The sequence below is a fragment of the Osmia lignaria genome, unplaced genomic scaffold (assembly GCF_051020975.1).
Source record: "Osmia lignaria lignaria isolate PbOS001 unplaced genomic scaffold, iyOsmLign1 scaffold0006, whole genome shotgun sequence".
Taxonomy (NCBI): domain Eukaryota; kingdom Metazoa; phylum Arthropoda; class Insecta; order Hymenoptera; family Megachilidae; genus Osmia; species Osmia lignaria.
This window is the reverse complement of record NW_027478163.1, coordinates 16,214,312-16,235,426: the sequence shown is the minus strand read 5'-3', so window position 1 is coordinate 16,235,426 and position 21,115 is coordinate 16,214,312.

Sequence of the window (21,115 nt, the reverse complement as noted above, 5' to 3'; positions counted from 1 at the left end):
TGCCACTTCCAGCTTAGCTGTGCAGAAGAAGAACAACAAGAAGAAGAAATATCTCGAAATATGTCCGTCAGGCCCCATCCCTTGAGATAAATCTGCAAATATCTCGGAAACGAAGAGAGCTATGGCAAAATGTTAAGAGACCTTTTTTGTAGAGAATTAAGTTTCCTACTTTTCATGTTCTATGATATTTTTTGATCAGATGCGTTGTTCTCGAGATATATCAAGATATTTAAAAGTTCCGAACCCGCACCAACATAATAGAGATACAGAAACACCGTGGCCCCTTTCTTTGAGATAACTCTGCACTATTGCGAGCTGTAAATGCCACTTCCAGCTTAGCTGTGCAGAAGAAGAACAACAAGAAGAAGAAATATCTCGAAATATGTGCGTCAGGCCCCTTCCCTTGAGATATATCTGCAAATATCTCGGAAACGAAGCGAGCTATGGCAAAATGTTGAGAGACCTTTTTTGTAGAGAATTATGCTTCCTACAATTTATGTTGTATGATATTTTTTGATCAGAAGCGTAGTTTTCGAGATATATCGAGATATTTAAAAGTTCCGAAGCCGCACCAACATAATAGAGATACAGAAACACCGTGGCCCCTTTCGTTGAGATAACTCTGCACTAGTGCGAGCCGCAAATGCCACTTCCAGCTTAGCTGTGCACAAGAAGAACAACAAGAAGAAGAAATATCTCGAAATATGTCCGTCAGGCCCATTCCCTTGAGATAAATCTGCAAATATCTCGGAAACGAAGCGAGCTATGGCAAAATGTTAAGAGACCTTTTTTGTAGAGAATTAAGTTTCCTACTTTTTATGTTCTATGATATTTTTCGATCAGAGGCGTAGTTCTCGAGATATATCAAGATATTTAAAAGTTCCGAAGCCGCACCAACATAATAGAGATACAGAAACACCGCGGCCCCTTTCTTTGGGATAACTCTGCACTATTATGAGCTGCAAATGCCACTTCCAGCTTAGCTGTGCAGAAGAAGAACAACAAGAAGAAGAAATATCTCGAAATATGTCCGTCAGGCCACTTCCCTTGAGATAAATCTGCAAATATCTCGGAAACGAAGCGAGCTATGGCAAAATGTTAAGAGACCTTTTTTGTAGAGAATTATGTTTCCTACTTTTTATGTTCGATGATATTTTTTGATCAGATGCGTAGTTCTCGAGATATATCAAGATATTTAAAAGTTCCGAAGCTGCACCAACATAATAGAGGTACAGAAACACCGTGGCCTCTTTCTTTGAGATAACTCAGCACTATTGCGAGCTGCAAATGCCACTTCGAGCTTAGCTGTGCAGAAGAAGAACAACAAGAAGAAGAAATATCTCGAAATATGTCCGTCAGACCCCTTCCCTTGAGATGAATCTGCAAATATCTCGGAAACGAAGCGAGCTATGGCAAAATGTTAAGAGAACTTTTTTGTAGAGAATTTAGTTTCCTACTTTTTATGTTCTATGATATTTTTTGATCAGATGCGTAGTTCTCGAGATATATCAAGATATTTAAAAGTTCCGAAGCCGCACCAACATAATAGAGATACAGAAACACCGTGGCCCCTTCCTTTGGGATAACTCTGCACTATTGCGAGCTGCAAATGCCACTTCCAGCTTAGCTGTGCAGAAGAAGAACAACAAGAAGAAGAAATATCTCGAAATATGTCCGTCAGGCCACTTCCCTTGAGATAAATCTGCAAATATCTCGGAAACGAAGCGAGCTATGGCAAAATGTTAAGAGACCTTTTTTGTAGAGAATAATGTTTCCTACAATTTACGTTCTATGATATTTTTTGATCAGAAGCGTAGTTCTCGAGATATATCAAGATATTTAAAAGTTCCGAAGCCGCACCAACATAATAGAGATACAGAAACACCGTGGCCCCTTTCTTTGTGATAACTCTGCACTAGTGCGAGCCGCAAATGCCACTTCCAGCTTAGCTGTGCAGAAGAAGAACAACAAGAAGAAGAAATATCTCGAAATATGTCCGTCAGGCCCCTTCCCTTGAGATAAATCTGCACATATGTCGGAAACGATGCGAGCTATGGCAAAATGTGAAGAGACCTTTTGTGTAGAGAATTAAGTTTCCTACTTTTTATCTTCTATGATATTTTTTGATCAGATGCGTAGTTCTCGAGATATATCAAGATATTTAAAAGTTCCGAAGCCGCACCAACATAATAGAGATACAGAAACACCGTGGCCCCTCTCTTTGAGATAACTCTGCACTATTGCGAGCTGGAAATGCCACTTCCAGTTTAGCTGTGCAGAAGAAGAACAACAAGAAGAAGAAATATCTCGAAATATGTCCGTTAGGCCCCTTCCCTTGAGATAAATGTGCAAATATCTCGGAAACGAAGCGAGCTATGGCAAAATGTTAAGAGACCTTTTTTGTAGAGAATTAAGTTTCCTACTTTTTATGTTCTATGATATTTTTTGATCAGATGCGTAGTTCTCGAGATATATCAAGATATTTAAAAGTTCCGAAGCCGCACCAACATAATAGAGATACAGAAACACCGTGGCCCCTTTCTTTGAGATAACTCTGCACTATTGCGAGCTGCAAATGCCACTTCCAGCTTAGCTGTGCAGAAGAAGTACAACAAGAAGAAGAAATATCTCGAAATATGTCCGTCAGGCCCCTTCCCTTGAGATAAATCTGCAAATATCTCGGAAACGAAGCGAGCTATGGCAAAATGTTAAGCGACTTTATTTGTAGAGAATTAAGTTTCCTACTTTTTACGTTCTATGATATTTTTTAATCAGATGCGTAGTTCTCGAGATATATAAAGATATTTTAAAGTTCCGAAGCCGCACCAACATAATAGAGATACAGAAACACCGTGGCCCCTTTCTTTGAGATAACTCTGCACTATTGCGAGCTACAAATGCCACTTCCAGCTTAGCTGTGCAGAGGAAGAACAACAAGAAGAAGAAATATCTCGAAATATGTCCGTCAGGCCAGTTCCTTTGAGTTGAATCTGCAAATATCTCGGAAACGAAGCGAGCTATGGCAAAATGTTAAGAGACGTTTTTTGTAGAGAATTATGTTTCCTACAATTTATGTTCTATGATATTTTTTGATCAGAAGCGTAGTTTTCGAGATATATCGAGATATTTAAAAGATCCGAAGCCGCACCAACATAATAGAGATACAGAAACACCGTGGCCCCTTTCTTTGAGATAACTCTGCACTAGTGCGAGCCGCAAATGCCACTTCCAGCTTAGCTGTGCAGAAGAAGAACAACAAGAAGAAGAAGTATCTCGAAATATGTCCGTCAGGCCCGTTCCTTTGAGCTGAATCTGCAAATATCTCGGAAACGAAGCGAGCTATGGCAAAATGTTAAGAGACGTGTTTTGTAGAGAATTATGTTTCCTACAATTTATGTTCTATGATATTTTTTGATCAGAAGCGTAGTTTTCGAGATATATCGAGATATTTAAAAGTTCCGAAGCCGCACCAACATAATAGAGATACAGAAACACCGTGGCCCCTTTCTTTGAGATAACTCTGCACGATTGCGAGCTGGAAATGCCACTCCCAGTTTAGCTGTGCAGAAGAAGAACAACAAGAAGAAGAAATATCTCGAAATATGTCCATCAGGACCCTTCCCTTGAGATAAATCTGCAAATATCTCGGAAACGAAGCGAGCTATGGCAAAATGTTAAGAGACGTTTTTTGTAGAGAATTATGTTTCCTACAATTTATGTTCTATGATATTTTTTGATCAGAAGCGTAGTTTTCGAGATATATCGAGATATTTAAAAGATCCGAAGCCGCACCAACATAATAGAGATACAGAAACACCGTGGCCCCTTTCTTTGAGATAACCCTGCACTAGTGCGAGCCGCAAATGCGGCTTCCAGCTTAGCTGTGCAGAAGAAGAACAACAAGAAGAAGAAATATCTCGAAATATGTCCGTCAGGCCCCTTCCCTCGAGATAAATCTGCAAATATCTCGGAAACGAAGCGAGCTATGGCAAAATGTTAAGAGACCTTTTTTGTAGAGAATTATGTTTCCTACAATTTATGTTCTATGATATTTTTTGATCAGAAGCGTAGTTTTCGAGATATATCGAGATATTTAAAAGTTCCGAAGCCGCCCCAACATAATAGAGATACAGAAACACCGTGGCCCCTTTCTTTGAGATAACTCTGCACTATTGCGAGCTGCAGATGCCACTTCCAGCTTAGCTGTGCAGAGGAAGAACAACAAGAAGAATAAATATCTCGAAATATGTCCGTCAGGCCAGTTCCTTTGAGCTGAATCTGCAAATATCTCGGAAACGAAGCGAGCTATGGCAAAATGTTAAGAGACGTTTTTTGTAGAGAATTATGTTTCCCACAATTTATGTTCTATGATATTTTTTGATCAGAAGCGTAGTTTTCGAGATATATCGAGATATTTAAAAGTTCCAAAGACGCACCAACATAATAGAGATACAGAAACACCGTGGCCCCTTTCTTTGAGATAACTCTGCGCTATTGCGAGCTGGAAATGCCACTTCCAGTTTAGCTGTGCAGAAGAAGAACAACAAGAAGAGGAAATATCTCGAAATATGTCCGTCAGGCCCCTTCCCTTGAGATATATCTGCAAATATCTCGGAAACGAAACGAGCTATGGCAAAATGTTAAGAGACCTTTTTTGTAGAGAATTATGTTTCCTACAATTTATGTTCTATGATATTTTTTAATCAGAAGCGAAGTTTTCGAGATATATCGAGATATTTAAAAGATCTGAAGCCGCACCAACATAATAGAGATACAGAAACACCGTGGCCCCTTTCTTTGAGATAACCCTGCACTAGTGCGAGACGCAAATGCCGCTTCCAGCTTAGCTGTGCAGAAGAAGAACAACAAGAAGAAGAAATATCTCGAAATATGTCCGTCAGGCCCCTTCCCTTGAGATAAATCTGCAAATATCTCGGAAACGAAGCGAGCTATGGCAAAATGTTAAGAGACCTTTTTTGTAGAGAATTAAGTTTCCTACTTTTTATGTTCTATGATATTTTTTGATCAGATGCGTAGTTCTCGAGATATATCAAGATATCTAAAAGTTCCGAAGCCGCACCAACATAATAGAGATACAGAAACACCGTGGCCCCTTTCTACGAGATAACTCTGCACTATTGCGAGCTGCAAATGCCACTTCCAGCTTAGCTGTGCAGAAGAAGAACAACAAGAAGAAGAAATATCTCGAAAAATGTCCGTCAGGCCCCTTCCCTTGAGATAAATCTGCAAATATCTCGGAAACGAAGCGAGCTATGGCAAAATGCTAAGAGACCTTATTTGTAGAGAATTAAGTTTCCTACTTTTTATGTTCTATGATATTTTTTGATAAGATGTGTAGTTCTCGAGATATATCAAGATATTTAAAAGTTCCGAAGCCGCACCAACATAATAGAGATACAGAAACACCGTGGCCCCTTTCTTTGAGATAACTCTGCGCTATTGCGAGCTGGAAATGCCACTTCCAGTTTAGCTGTGCAGAAGAAGAACAACAAGAAGAGGAAATATCTCGAAATATGTCCGTCAGGCCCCTTCCCTTGAGATATATCTGCAAATATCTCGGAAACGAAACGAGCTATGGCAAAATGTTAAGAGACCTTTTTTGTAGAGAATTATGTTTCCTACAATTTATGTTCTATGATATTTTTTAATCAGAAGCGTAGTTTTCGAGATATATCGAGATATTTAAAAGATCCGAAGCCGCACCAACATAATAGAGATACAGAAACACCGTGGCCCCTTTCTTTGAGATAACCCTGCACTAGTGCGAGCCGCAAATGCCGCTTCCAGCTTAGCTGTGCAGAAGAAGAACAACAAGAAGAAGAAATATCTCGAAATATGTCCGTCAGGCCCCTTCCCTCGAGATAAATCTGCAAATATCTCGGAAACGAAGCGAGCTATGGCAAAATGTTAAGAGACCTTTTTTGTAGAGAATTATGTTTCCTACTTTTTATGCTCTATGATATTTTTTGATCGGATGCGTAGTTCTCGAGATATATCAAGATATTTAAAAAATCCGAAGCCGCACCAACATAATAGAGATACAGAAACACCGTGGCCCCTTTCTTTGAGATAACTCTGCACTATTGCGAGCTGCAAATGCCACTTCCAGCTTAGCTGTGCAGAAGAAGAACAACAAAAAGAAGAAATATCTCGAAATATGTACGTCAGGCCCCTTCCCTTGAGATAAATCTGCAAATATCTCGGAAACGAAGCGAGTTATGGCAAAATGTTAAGAGACCTCTTTTGTAGAGAATTAAGTTTCCTACTTTTTATGTTCTATGATATTTTTCGATCAGATGCGTAGTTCTCGAGATATATCGAGATATTTAAAAGTTCCGAAGCCGCACCAACATAATAGAGATACAGAAACACCGTGGCCCCTTTCTTTGAGATAACTCTGCACTATTGCGAGCTGCAAATGCCACTTCCAGCTTAGCTGTGCAGAAGAAGAACAACAAGAAGAAGAAATATCTCGAAATATGTCCGTCAGGCCCCTTCCCTTGAGATAAATCTGCAAATATCTCGGAAACGAAGCGAGCTATGGCAAAATGTTAAGAGACCTTTTTTGTAGAGAATTAAGTTTCCTACTTTTTATTTTCTATGATATTTTTTGATCAGATGCGTAGTTCTCGAGATATATCAAGATATCTAAAAGTTCCGAAGCCGCACCAACATAATAGAGATACAGAAACACCGTGGCCCCTTTCTTCGAGATAACTCTGCACTATTGCGAGCTGCAAATGCCACTTCCAGCTTAGCTGTGCAGAAGAAGAACAACAAGAAGAAGAAATATCTCGAAAAATGTCCGTCAGGCCCCTTCCCTTGAGATAAATCTGCAAATATCTCGGAAACGAAGCGAGCTATGGCAAAATGTTAAGAGACCTTATTTGTAGAGAATTAAGTTTCCTACTTTTTATGTTCTATGATATTTTTTGATCAGATGCGTAGTTCTCGAGATATATCAAGATATTTAAAAGTTCCGAAGCCGCACCAACATAATAGAGATACAGAAACACCGTGGCCCCTTTCTTTGAGATAACTCTGCGCTATTATGAGCTGGAAATGCCACTTCCAGTTTAGCTGTGCAGAAGAAGAACAACAAGAAGAGGAAATATCTCGAAATATGTCCGTCAGGCCCCTTCCCTTGAGATATATCTGCAAATATCTCGGAAACGAAACGAGCTATGGCAAAATGTTAAGAGACCTTTTTTGTAGAGAATTATGTTTCCTACAATTTATGTTCTATGATATTTTTTGATCAGAAGCGTAGTTTTCGAGATATATCGAGATATTTAAAAGATCCGAAGCTGCACCAACATAATAGAGATACAGAAACACCGTGGCCCCTTTCTTTGAGATAACTCTGCACTAGTGCGAGCCGCAAATGCCGCTTCCAGCTTAGCTGTGCAGAAGAAGAACAACAAGAAGAAGAAATATCTCGAAATATGTCCGTCAGGCCCCTTCCCTCGAGATAAATCTGCAAATATCTCGGAAACGAAGCGAGCTATGGCAAAATGTTAAGAGACCTTTTTTGTAGAGAATTAAGTTTCCTACTTTTTATGTTCTATGATATTTTTTGATCAGATGCGTAGTTTTCGAGATATATCGAGATATTTAAAAGTTCCGAAGACGCACCAACATAATAGAGATACAGAAACACCGTGGCCCCTTTCTTTGAGATAACTCTGCGCTATTGCGAGCTGGAAATGCCACTTCCAGTTTAGCTGTGCAGAAGAAGAACAACAAGAAGAGGAAATATCTCGAAATATGTCCGTCGGGCCCCTTCCCTTGAGATATATCTGCAAATATCTCGGAAACGAAACGAGCTATGGCAAAATGTTAAGAGACCTTTTTTGTAGAGAATTATGTTTCCTACAATTTATGTTCTATGATATTTTTTAATCAGAAGCGTAGTTTTCGAGATATATCGAGATATTTAAAAGATCCGAAGCCGCATCAACATAATAGAGATACAGAAACACCGTGGCCCCTTTCTTTGAGATAACCCTGCACTAGTGCGAGCCGCAAATGCCGCTTCCAGCTTAGCTGTGCAGAAGAAGAACAACAAGAAGAAGAAATATCTCGAAATATGTCCGTCAGGCCCCTTCCCTCGAGATAAATCTGCAAATATCTCGGAAACGAAGCGAGCTATGGCAAAATGTTAAGAGACCTTTTTTGTAGAGAATTATGTTTCCTACTTTTTATGCTCTATGATATTTTTTGATCGGATGCGTAGTTCTCGAGATATATCAAGATATTTAAAAAATCCGAAGCCGCACCAACATAATAGAGATACAGAAACACCGTGGCCCCTTTCTTTGAGATAACTCTGCACTATTGCGAGCTGCAAATGCCACTTCCAGCTTAGCTGTGCAGAAGAAGAACAACAAAAAGAAGAAATATCTCGAAATATGTACGTCAGGCCCCTTCCCTTGAGATAAATCTGCAAATATCTCGGAAACGAAGCGAGCTATGGCAAAATGTTAAGAGACCTTTTTTGTAGAGAATTAAGTTTCCTACTTTTTATTTTCTATGATATTTTTTGATCAGATGCGTAGTTCTCGAGATATATCAAGATATCTAAAAGTTCCGAAGCCGCACCAACATAATAGAGATACAGAAACACCGTGGCCCCTTTCTTTGAGATAACTCTGCGCTATTGCGAGCTGGAAATGCCACTTCCAGTTTAGCTGTGCAGAAGAAGAACAACAAGAAGAGGAAATATCTCGAAATATGTCCGTCAGGCCCCTTCCCTTGAGATATATCTGCAAATATCTCGGAAACGAAACGAGCTATGGCAAAATGTTAAGAGACCTTTTTTGTAGAGAATTATGTTTCCAACAATTTATGTTCTATGATATTGTTTGATCAGAAGCGTAGTTTTCGAGATATATCGAGATATTTAAAAGATCCGAAGCTGCACCAACATAATAGAGATACAGAAACACCGTGGCCCCTTTCTTTGAGATAACTCTGCACTAGTGCGAGCCGCAAATGCCGCTTCCAGCTTAGCTGTGCAGAAGAAGAACAACAAGAAGAAGAAATACCTCGAAATATGTCCGTCAGGCCCCTTCCCTTGAGATATATCTGCAAATATCTCGGAAACGAAGCGAGCTATGGCAAAATGTTAAGAGACCTTTTTTGTAGAGAATTATGTTTTCTTTTTATGTTCTAAGATATTTTTTGATCAGATGCGCAGTTCTCGAGATATATCAAGATATTTAAAAGTTCCGAAGCCGCACCAACATAATAGAGATACAGAAACACCGTGGCCCCTTTCTTTGAGATAACTCTGCACTATTGCGAGCTGGAAATGTCACTTCCAGTTTAGCTGTGCAGAAGAAGAACAACAAGAAGAAGAAATACCTCGAAATATGTCCGTCAGGCCCCTTCCCTTGAGATATATCTGCAAATATCTCGGAAACGAAGCGAGCTATGGCAAAATGTTAAGAGACCTTTTTTGTAGAGAATTATGTTTTCTACTTTTTATGTTCTATGATATTTTTTGATCAGATGCGCAGTTCTCGAGATATATCAAGATATTTAAAAGTTCCGAAGCCGCACCAACATAATAGAGATACAGAAACACCGTGGCCCCTTTCTTTGAGATAACTCTGCACTATTGCGAGCTGGAAATGCCACTTCCAGTTTAGCTGTGCAGAAGAAGAACAACAAGAAGAAGAAATATCTCGAAATATGTCCGTTAGGCCCCTTCCCTTGAGATAAATCTGCAAATATCTCGGAAACGAAGCGAGCTATGGCAAAATGTTAAGAGACGTTTTTTGTAGAGAATTAAGTTTCCTACAATTTACGTTCTCTGATATTTTTTGATCAGAAGCGTAGTTCTCGAGATATATCAAGATATTTAAAAAATCCGAAGCCGCACCAACATAATAGAGATACAGAAACACCGTGGCCCCTTTCTTTGAGATAACTCAGCACTATTGCGAGCTGCAAATGCCACTTCCAGCTAAGCTGTGCAGAAGAAGAACAACAAGAAGAAGAAATATCTCGAAATATGTCCGTCAGGCCCCTTCCCTTGAGATATATCTGCAAATATCTCGGAAACGAAGCGAGCTATGGCAAAATGTTAAGAGACCTTTTTTGTAGAGAATTATGTTTCCTACAATTTATGTTCTATGATATTTTTTGATCAGAAGCGTAGTTTTCGAGATATATCGAGATATTTAAAAGTTCCGAAGCCGCCCCAACATAATAGAGATACAGAAACACCGTGGCCCCTTTCTTTGAGATAACTCTGCACTATTGCGAGCTGCAGATGCCACTTCCAGCTTAGCTGTGCAGAGGAAGAACAACAAGAAGAAAAAATATCTCGAAATATGTCCGTCAGGCCAGTTCCTTTGAGCTGAATCTGCAAATATCTCGGAAACGAAGCGAGCTATGGCAAAATGTTAAGAGACGTTTTTTGTAGAGAATTATGTTTCCTACAATTTATGTTCTATGATATTTTTTAATCAGAAGCGTAGTTTTCGAGATATATCGAGATATTTAAAAGATCCGAAGCCGCACCAACATAATAGAGATACAGAAACACCGTGGCCCCTCTCTTTGAGATAACTCTGCACTATTGCGAGCTGGAAATGCCACTTCCAGTTTAGCTGTGCAGAAGAAGAACAACAAGAAGAAGAAATATCTCGAAATATGTCCGTCAGGCCCCTTCCCTTGAGATAAATCTGCAAATATCTCGGAAACGAAGAGAGCTATGGCAAAATGTTAAGAGACCTTTTTTGTAGAGAATTATGTTTCCTACAATTTATGTTCTATGATATTTTTTGATCAGATGCGTAGTTTTCGAGATATATCGAGATATTTAAAAGTTCCGAAGCCGCACCAACATAATAGAGATACAGAAACACCGTGGCCCCTTTCTTTGAGATAACTCTGCACTAGTGCGAGCCGCAAATGCCGCTTCCAGCTTGGCTGTGCAGAAGAAGAACAACAAGAAGAAGAAATATCTCGAAATATGTCCGTCAGGCCCCTTCCCTTGAGATAAATCTGCACATATCTCGGAAACGAAGCAAGCTATGGCAAAATGTGAAGAGACCTTTTGTGTAGAGAATTAAGTTTCCTACTTTTTATCTTCTATGATATTTTTTGATCAGATGCGTAGTTCTCGAGATATATCAAGATATTTCAAAGTTCCGAAGACGCACCAACATAATAGAGATACAGAAACACCGTGGCCCCTTTCTTTGAGATAACTGTGCACTAGTGCGAGCCGCAAATGCCACTTCCAGCTTAGCTGTGCAGAAGAAGAACAACAAGAAGAAGAAATATCTCGAAATATGTCCGTCAGGCCCCTTCCCTTGAGATATATCTGCAAATATCTCGGAAACGAAGCGAGCCATGGCAAAATGTTAAGAGACCGTTTTTGTAGAGAATTAAGTTTCCTACTTTTTATGTTCTATGATATTTTTTGATCAGACGCGTAGTTCTCGAGATATATCAAGATATTTAAAAGTTCCGAAGCCGCACCAACATAATAGAGATACAGAAACACCGTGGCCCCTTTCTTTGAGATAACTCTGCACTAGTGCGAGCCGCAAATGCCACTTCCAGCTTAGCTGTGCAGAAGAAGAACAACAAGAAGAAGAAATATCTCGAAATATGTCCGTCAGGCCCCTTCCCTTGACATAAATCTGCACATATCTCGGAAACGAAGCGAGCTATGGCAAAATGTGACGAGACCTTTTTTGTAGAGAATTAAGTTTCCTACTTTTTATGTTCAATGATATTTTTTGATCAGATGCGTAGTTCTCGAGATATATCAAGATATTTAAAAGTTCCGAAGCTGCACCAACATAATAGAGGTACAGAAACACCGTGGCCTCTTTCTTTGAGATAACTCTGCACTATTGCGAGCTGCAAATACCACTTCGAGCTTTGCTGTGCAGAAGAAGAACAACAAGAAGAAGAAATATCTCGAAATATGTCCGTCAGACCCCTTCCCTTGAGATGAATCTGCAAATATCTCGGAAACGAAGCGAGCTATGGCAAAATGTTAAGAGACCTTTTTTGTAGAGAATAATGTTTCCTACAATTTACGTTCTATGATATTTTTTGATCAGAAGCGTAGTTCTCGAGATATATCAAGATATTTAAAAGTTCCGAAGACGCACCAACATAATAGAGATACAGAAACACCGTGGCCCCTTTCTTTGAGATAACTGTGCACTAGTGCGAGCCGCAAATGCCACTTCCAGCTTAGCTGTGCAGAAGAAGAACAACAAGAAGAAGAAATATCTCGAAATATGTCCGTCAGGCCCCTTCCCTTGAGATATATCTGCAAATATCTCGGAAACGAAGCGAGCCATGGCAAAATGTTAAGAGACCGTTTTTGTAGAGAATTAAGTTTCCTACTTTTTATGTTCTATGATATTTTTTGATCAGACGCGTAGTTCTCGAGATATATCAAGATATTTAAAAGTTCCGAAGCCGCACCAACATAATGGAGATACAGAAACACCGTGGCCCCTTTCTTTGAGATAACTCTGCACTATTGCGAGCTGCAAATGCCACTTCCAGCTTAGCTGTGCAGAAGAAGAACAACAAGAAGAAGAAATATCTCGAAATATGTCCGTCAGGCCCCTTCCCTTGAGATAAATCTGCAAATATCTCGGAAACGAAGCGAGCTACGGCAAAATGTTAAGAGACCTTTTTTGTAGAGAATTATATTTCCCACAATTTAGGTTCTATGATATTTTTTGATCAGAAGCGTAGTTTTCGAGATATATCGAGATATTTAAAAGATCCGAAGCCGCACCAACATAATAGAGATACAGAAACACCGTGGCCCCTTCCTTTGAGATAACTCTGCACCATTGCGAGCTGCAAATGCCACTTCCAGCTTAGCTGTGCAGAAGAAGACCAACAAGAAGAAGAAATATCTCGAAATATGTCCGTCAGGCCCCTTCCCTTGAGATAAATCTGCAAATATCTCGGAAACGAAGCGAGCTATGGCAAAATGTTAAGAGACCTTATTTGTAGAGAATTAAGTTTCCTACTTTTTATGTTCTATGATATTATTTGATCAGATGCGTAGTTCTCGAGATATATCAAAATATTTAAAAGTTCCGAAGCCGCACCAACATAATAGAGATACAGAAACACCGTGGCCCTTTCTTTCAGATAACTCTGCACTATTGCGAGCTGGAAATGCCACTTCCTGTTTAGCTGTGCAGAAGAAGAACAACAAGAAGAAGAAATATCCCGAAATATGTCCGTCAGGCCCCTTCCCTTGAGATAAATCTGCATATATCTCGGAAACGAAGCGAGCTATGGCAAAACGTTAAGAGACCTTTTTGGTAGAGAATGAAGTTTCCTACTTTTTATGTTCTATGATATTTTTTGATCAGATGCGTAGTTCTCGAGATATATCAAGATATTTAAAAGTTCCGAAGCCGCACGAACATAATAGAGATACAGAAACACCGTGGCCCCTTTCTTTGAGATAACTCTGCACTATTGCGAGCTGCAAATGCCACTTCCAGCTTAGCTGTGCAGAAGAAGACCAACAAGAAGAAGAAATATCTCGAAATATGTCCGTCAGGCCCCTTCCCTTGAGATAAATCTGCAAATATCTCGGAAACGAAGCGAGCTATGGCAAAATGTTAAGAGACCTTATTTGTAGAGAATTAAGTTTCCTACCTTTTATATTCTATGATATTATTTGATCAGATGCGTAGTTCTCGAGATATATCAAGATATTTAAAAGTTCCGAAGCCGCACCAACATAATAGAGATACAGAAACACCGTGGCCCCTTTCTTTCAGATAACTCTGCACTATTGCGAGCTGGAAATGCCACTTCCTGTTTAGCTGTGCAGAAGAAGAACAACAAGAAGAAGAAATATCCCGAAATATGTCCGTCAGGCCCCTTCCCTTGAGATAAATCTGCATATATCTCGGAAACGAAGCGAGCTATGGCAAAATGTTAAGAGACCTTTTTGGTAGAGAATGAAGTTTCCTACTTTTTATGTTCTATGATATTTTTTGATCAGATGCGTAGTTCTCGAGATACATCAAGATATTTAAAAGTTCCGAAGCCGCACCAACATAATAGAGATACAGAAACACCGTGGCCCCTTTCTTTGAGATAACTCTGCACTATTGCGAGCTGCAAATGCCACTTCCAGCTTAGCTGTGCAGAAGAAGAACAACAAGAAGAAGAAATATCTCGAAATATGTCCGTCAGGCCCCTTCCCTTGAGATAAATCTGCAAATATCTCGGAAACGAAGCGAGCTATGGCAAAATGTTAAGAGACCTTTTTTGTAGAGAATTAAGTTTCCTACTTTTTATGTTCTATGATATTTTTTGATCAGATGCGTATTTCTCGAGATATATCAAGATATCTAAAAGTTCCGAAGCCGCACCAACATAATAGAGATACAGAAACACCGTGGCCCCTTTCTTCGAGATAACTCTGCACTATTGCGAGCTGCAAATGCCACTTCCAGCTTAGCTGTGCAGAAGAAGAACAACAAGAAGAAGAAATATCTCGAAAAATGTCCGTCAGGCCCCTTCCCTTGAGATAAATCTGCAAATATCTCGGAAACGAAGCGAGCTATGGCAAAATGTTAAGAGACCTTATTTGTAGAGAATTAAGTTTCCTACTTTTTATGTTCTATGATATTATTTGATCAGATGCGTAGTTCTCGAGATATATCAAAATATTTAAAAGTTCCGAAGCCGCACCAACATAATAGAGATACAGAAACACCGTGGCCCTTTCTTTCAGATAACTCTGCACTATTGCGAGCTGGAAATGCCACTTCCTGTTTAGCTGTGCAGAAGAAGAACAACAAGAAGAAGAAATATCCCGAAATATGTCCGTCAGGCCCCTTCCCTTGAGATAAATCTGCAAATATCTCGGAAACGAAGCGAGCTATGGCAAAATGTTAAGAGACCTTATTTGTAGAGAATTAAGTTTCCTACTTTTTATGTTCTATGATATTATTTGATCAGATGCGTAGTTCTCGAGATATATCAAAATATTTAAAAGTTCCGAAGCCGCACCAACATAATAGAGATACAGAAACACCGTGGCCCTTTCTTTCAGATAACTCTGCACTATTGCGTGCTGGAAATGCCACTTCCTGTTTAGCTGTGCAGAAGAAGAACAACAAGAAGAAGAAATATCCCGAAATATGTCCGTCAGGCCCCTTCCCTTGAGATAAATCTGCATATATCTCGGAAACGAAGCGAGCTATGGCAAAATGTTAAGAGACCTTTTTGGTAGAGAATGAAGTTTCCTACTTTTTATGTTCTATGATATTTTTTGATCAGATGCGTAGTTCTCGAGATATATCAAGATATTTAAAAGTTCCGAAGCCGCACGAACATAATAGAGATACAGAAACACCGTGGCCCCTTTCTTTGAGATAACTCTGCACTATTGCGAGCTGCAAATGCCACTTCCAGCTTAGCTGTGCAGAAGAAGACCAACAAGAAGAAGAAATATCTCGAAATATGTCCGTCAGGCCCCTTCCCTTGAGATAAATCTGCAAATATCTCGGAAACGAAGCGAGCTATGGCAAAATGTTAAGAGACCTTATTTGTAGAGAATTAAGTTTCCTACTTTTTATGTTCTATGGTATTATTTGATCAGATGCGTAGTTCTCGAGATATATCAAGATATTTAAAAGTTCCGAAGCCGCACCAACATAATAGAGATACAGAAACACCGTGGCCCCTTTCTTTCAGATAACTCTGCACTATTGCGAGCTGGAAATGCCACTTCCTGTTTAGCTGTGCAGAAGAAGAACAACAAGAAGAAGAAATATCCCGAAATATGTCCGTCAGGCCCCTTCCCTTGAGATAAATCTGCATATATCTCGGAAACGAAGCGAGCTATGGCAAAATGTTAGGAGACCTTTTTGGTAGAGAATGAAGTTTCCTACTTTTTATGTTCTATGATATTTTTTGATCAGATGCGTAGTTCTCGAGATACATCAAGATATTTAAAAGCTCCGAAGCCGCACCAACATAATAGAGATACAGAAACACCGTGGCCCCTTTCTTTGAGATAACTCTGCACTATTGCGAGCTGCAAATGCCACTTCCAGCTTAGCTGTGCAGAAGAAGAACAACAAGAAGAAGAAATATCTCGAAATATGTCCGTCAGGCCCCTTCCCTTGAGATAAATCTGCAAATATCTCGGAAACGAAGCGAGCTATGGCAAAATGTTAAGAGACCTTTTTTGTAGAGAATTAAGTTTCCTACTTTTTATGTTCTATGATATTTTTTGATCAGATGCGTAGTTCTCGAGATATATCAAGATATCTAAAAGTTCCGAAGCCGCACCAACATAATAGAGATACAGAAACACCGTGGCCCCTTTCTTCGAGATAACTCTGCACTATTGCGAGCTGCAAATGCCACTTCCAGCTTAGCTGTGCAGAAGAAGAACAACAAGAAGAAGAAATATCTCGAAAAATGTCCGTCAGGCCCCTTCCCTTGAGATAAATCTGCAAATATCTCGGAAACGAAGCGAGCTATGGCAAAATGTTAAGAGACCTTATTTGTAGAGAATTAAGTTTCCTACTTTTTATGTTCTATGATATTATTTGATCAGATGCGTAGTTCTCGAGATATATCAAAATATTTAAAAGTTCCGAAGCCGCACCAACATAATAGAGATACAGAAACACCGTGGCCCTTTCTTTCAGATAACTCTGCACTATTGCGAGCTGGAAATGCCACTTCCTGTTTAGCTGTGCAGAAGAAGAACAACAAGAAGAAGAAATATCCCGAAATATGTCCGTCAGGCCCCTTCCCTTGAGATAAATCTGCATATATCTCGGAAACGAAGCGAGCTATGGCAAAATGTTAAGAGACCTTTTTGGTAGAGAATGAAGTTTCCTACTTTTTATGTTCTATGATATTTTTTGATCAGATGCGTAGTTCTCGAGATATATCAAGATATTTAAAAGTTCCGAAGCCGCACGAACATAATAGAGATACAGAAACACCGTGGCCCCTTTCTTTGAGATAACTCTGCACTATTGCGAGCTGCAAATGCCACTTCCAGCTTAGCTGTGCAGAAGAAGAACAACAAGAAGAAGAAATATCTGGAAATATGTCCGTCAGGCCCCTTCCCTTGAGATAAATCTGCAAATATCTCGGAAACGAAGCGAGCTACGGCAAAATGTTAAGAGACCTTTTTTGTAGAGAATTATATTTCCCACAATTTAGATTCTATGATATTTTTTGATCAGAAGCGTAGTTTTCGAGATATATCGAGATATTTAAAAGATCCGAAGCCGCACCAACATAATAGAGATACAGAAACACCGTGGCCCCTTTCTTTGAGATAACTCTGCACCATTGCGAGCTGCAAATGCCACTTCCAGCTTAGCTGTGCAGAAGAAGACCAACAAGAAGAAGAAATATCTCGAAATATGTCCGTCAGGCCCCTTCCCTTGAGATAAATCTGCAAATATCTCGGAAACGAAGCGAGCTATGGCAAAATGTTAAGAGACCTTATTTGTAGAGAATTAAGTTTCCTACTTTTTATGTTCTATGATATTATTTGATCAGATGCGTAGTTCTCGGGATATATCAAAATATTTAAAAGTTCCGAAGCCGCACCAACATAATAGAGATACAGAAACACCGTGGCCCTTTCTTTCAGATAACTCTGCACTATTGCGAGCTGGAAATGCCACTTCCTGTTTAGCTGTGCAGAAGAAGAACAACAAGAAGAAGAAATATCCCGAAATATGTCCGTCAGGCCCCTTCCCTTGAGATAAATCTGCATATATCTCGGAAACGAAGCGAGCTATGGCAAAATGTTAAGAGACCTTTTTGGTAGAGAATGAAGTTTCCTACTTTTTATGTTCTATGATATTTTTTGATCAGATGCGTAGTTCTCGAGATATATCAAGATATTTAAAAGTTCCGAACCCGCACGAACATAATAGAGATACAGAAACACCGTGGCCCCTTTCTTTGAGATAACTCTGCACTATTGCGAGCTGCAAATGCCACTTCCAGCTTAGCTGTGCAGAAGAAGACCAACAAGAAGAAGAAATATCTCGAAATATGTCCGTCAGGCCCCTTCCCTTGAGATAAATCTGCAAATATCTCGGAAACGAAGCGAGCTACGGCAAAATGTTAAGAGACCTTTTTTGTAGAGAATTATATTTCCCACAATTTAGGTTCTATGATATTTTTTGATCAGAAGCGTAGTTTTCGAGATATATCGAGATATTTAAAAGATCCGAAGCCGCACCAACATAATAGAGATACAGAAACACCGTGGCCCCTTTCTTTGAGATAACTCTGCACCATTGCGAGCTGCAAATGCCACTTCCAGCTTAGCTGTGCAGAAGAAGACCAACAAGAAGAAGAAATATCTCGAAATATGTCCGTCAGGCCCCTTCCCTTGAGATAAATCTGCAAATATCTCGGAAACGAAGCGAGCTATGGCAAAATGTTAAGAGACCTTATTTGTAGAGAATTAAGTTTCCTACTTTTTATGTTCTATGATATTATTTGATCAGATGCGTAGTTCTCGAGATATATCAAAATATTTAAAAGTTCCGAAGCCGCACCAACATAATAGAGATACAGAAACACCGTGGCCCTTTCTTTCAGATAACTCTGCACTATTGCGAGCTGGAAATGCCACTTCCTGTTTAGCTGTGCAGAAGAAGAACAACAAGAAGAAGAAATATCCCGAAATATGTCCGTCAGGCCCCTTCCCTTGAGATAAATCTGCATATATCTCGGAAACGAAGCGAGCTATGGCAAAATGTTAAGAGACCTTTTTGGTAGAGAATGAAGTTTCCTACTTTTTATGTTCTATGATATTTTTTGATCAGATGCGTAGTTCTCGAGATATATCAAGATATTTAAAAGTTCCGAAGCCGCACCAACATAATAGAGATACAGAAACACCGTGGCCCCTTTCTTTGAGATAACTCTGCACTACTGCGAGCTGGAAATGCCACTTCCAGTTTAGCTGTGCAGAAGAAGAACAACAAGAAAAGGAAATATCTCGAAATATGTCCGTCAGGCCCCTTCCCTTGAGATATATCTGCAAATATCTCGGAAACGAAACGAGCTATGGCAAAATGTTAAGAGACCTTTTTTGTAGAGAATTATATTTCCTACAATTTATGTTCTATGATATTTTTTGATCAGAAGCGTAGTTTTCGAGATATATCGAGATATTTAAAAGATCCGAAGCTGCACCAACATAATAGAGATACAGAAACACCGTGGCCCCTTTCTTTGAGATAACTCTGCACTAGTGCGAGCCGCAAATGCCGCTTCCAGCTTAGCTGTGCAGAAGAAGAACAACAAGAAGAAGAAATATCTCGAAATATGTCCGTCAGGCCCCTTCCCTCGAGATAAATCTGCAAATATCTCGGAAACGAAGCAAGCTATGGCAAAATGTTAAGAGACCTTTTTTGTAGAGAATTAAGTTTCCTACTTTTTATGTTCTATGATATTTTTTGATCGGATGCGTAGTTCTCGAGATATATCAAGATATTTAAAAGTTCCGAAGCCGCACCAACATAATAGAGATACAGAAACACCGTGGCCCCTTTCTTTGAGATAACTCTGCACTATTGCGAGCTGCAAATGCCACTTCCAGCTTAGCTGTGCAGAAGAAGAACAACAAGAAGAAGAAATATCTCGAAATATGTCCGTCAGGCCCCTTCCCTTGAGATAAATCTGCATATATCTCGGAAACGAAGCGAGCTATGGCAAAATGTTGAGAGACCTTTTTTGTAGAGAATTAAGTTTTCTACTTTTTATGTTCTATGATATTTTTTGATCAGATGCGTAGTTCTCGAGATATATCAAGATATTTAAAAGTTCCGAAGCCGCACCAACATAATAGAGATACAGAAACACCGTGGCCCCTTTCTTTGAGATAACTCGGCACTACTGCGAGCTGGAAATGCCACTTCCAGTTTAGCTGTGCAGAAGAAGAACAACAAGAAGAAGAAATATCTCGAAATATGTCCGTCAGGCCCCTTCCCTTGAGATAAATCTGCAAATATCTCGGAAACGAAGCGAGCTACGGCAAAATGTTAAGCGACTTTATTTGTAGAGAATTAAGTTTCCTACTTTTTACGTTCTATGATATTTTTTAATCAGATGCGTAGTTCTCGAGATATATAAAGATATTTTAAAGTTCCGAAGCCGCACCAACATAATAGAGATACAGAAACACCGTGGCCCCTTTCTTTGAGATAACTCTGCACTATTGCGAGCTGTAAATGCCACGTCCAGCTTAGCTGTGCAGAAGAAGAACAACAAGAAGAAGAAATATCTCGAAATATGTCCGTCAGGCCCCTTCCCTCGAGATAAATCTGCAAATATCTCGGAAACGAAGCGAGCTATGGCAAAATGTTAAGAGACCTTTTTTGTAGAGAATTAAGTTTCCTACTTTTTATGTTCTATGATATTTTTTGATCGGATGCGTAGCTCTCGAGATATATCAAGATATTTAAAAGTTCCGAAGCCGCACCAACATAATAGAGATACAGAAACACCGTGGCCCCTTTCTTTGAGATAACTCTGCACTATTGCGAGCTGCAAATGCCACTTCCAGCTTAGCTGTGCAGAAGAAGAACAACAAGAAGAAGAAATATCTCGAAATATGTCCGTCAGACCCCTTCCCTTGAGATAAATCTGCAAATATCTCGGAAACGAAGCGAGCTATGGCAAAATGTTAAGAGACCTTTTTTGTAGAGAATTATGTTTCCTACTTTTTATGTTCTATGATATTATTTGATCAGATGCGTAGTTCTCGAGATATATCAAGATATTTAAAAGTTCCGAAGCCGCACCAACATAATAGAGATACAGAAACACCGTGGCCCCTTTCTTTGAGATAACTCTGCACTATTGCGAGCTGCAAATGCCACTTCCAGCTTAGCTGTGCAGAAGAAGAACAACAAGAAGAAGAAATATCTCGAAATATGTCCGTCAGGCCCCTTCCCTTGAGATAAATCTGCATATATCTCGGAAACGAAGCGAGCTATGGCAAAATGTTGAGTGACCTTTTTTGTAGAGAATTAAGTTTTCTACTTTTTATGTTCTATGATATTTTTTG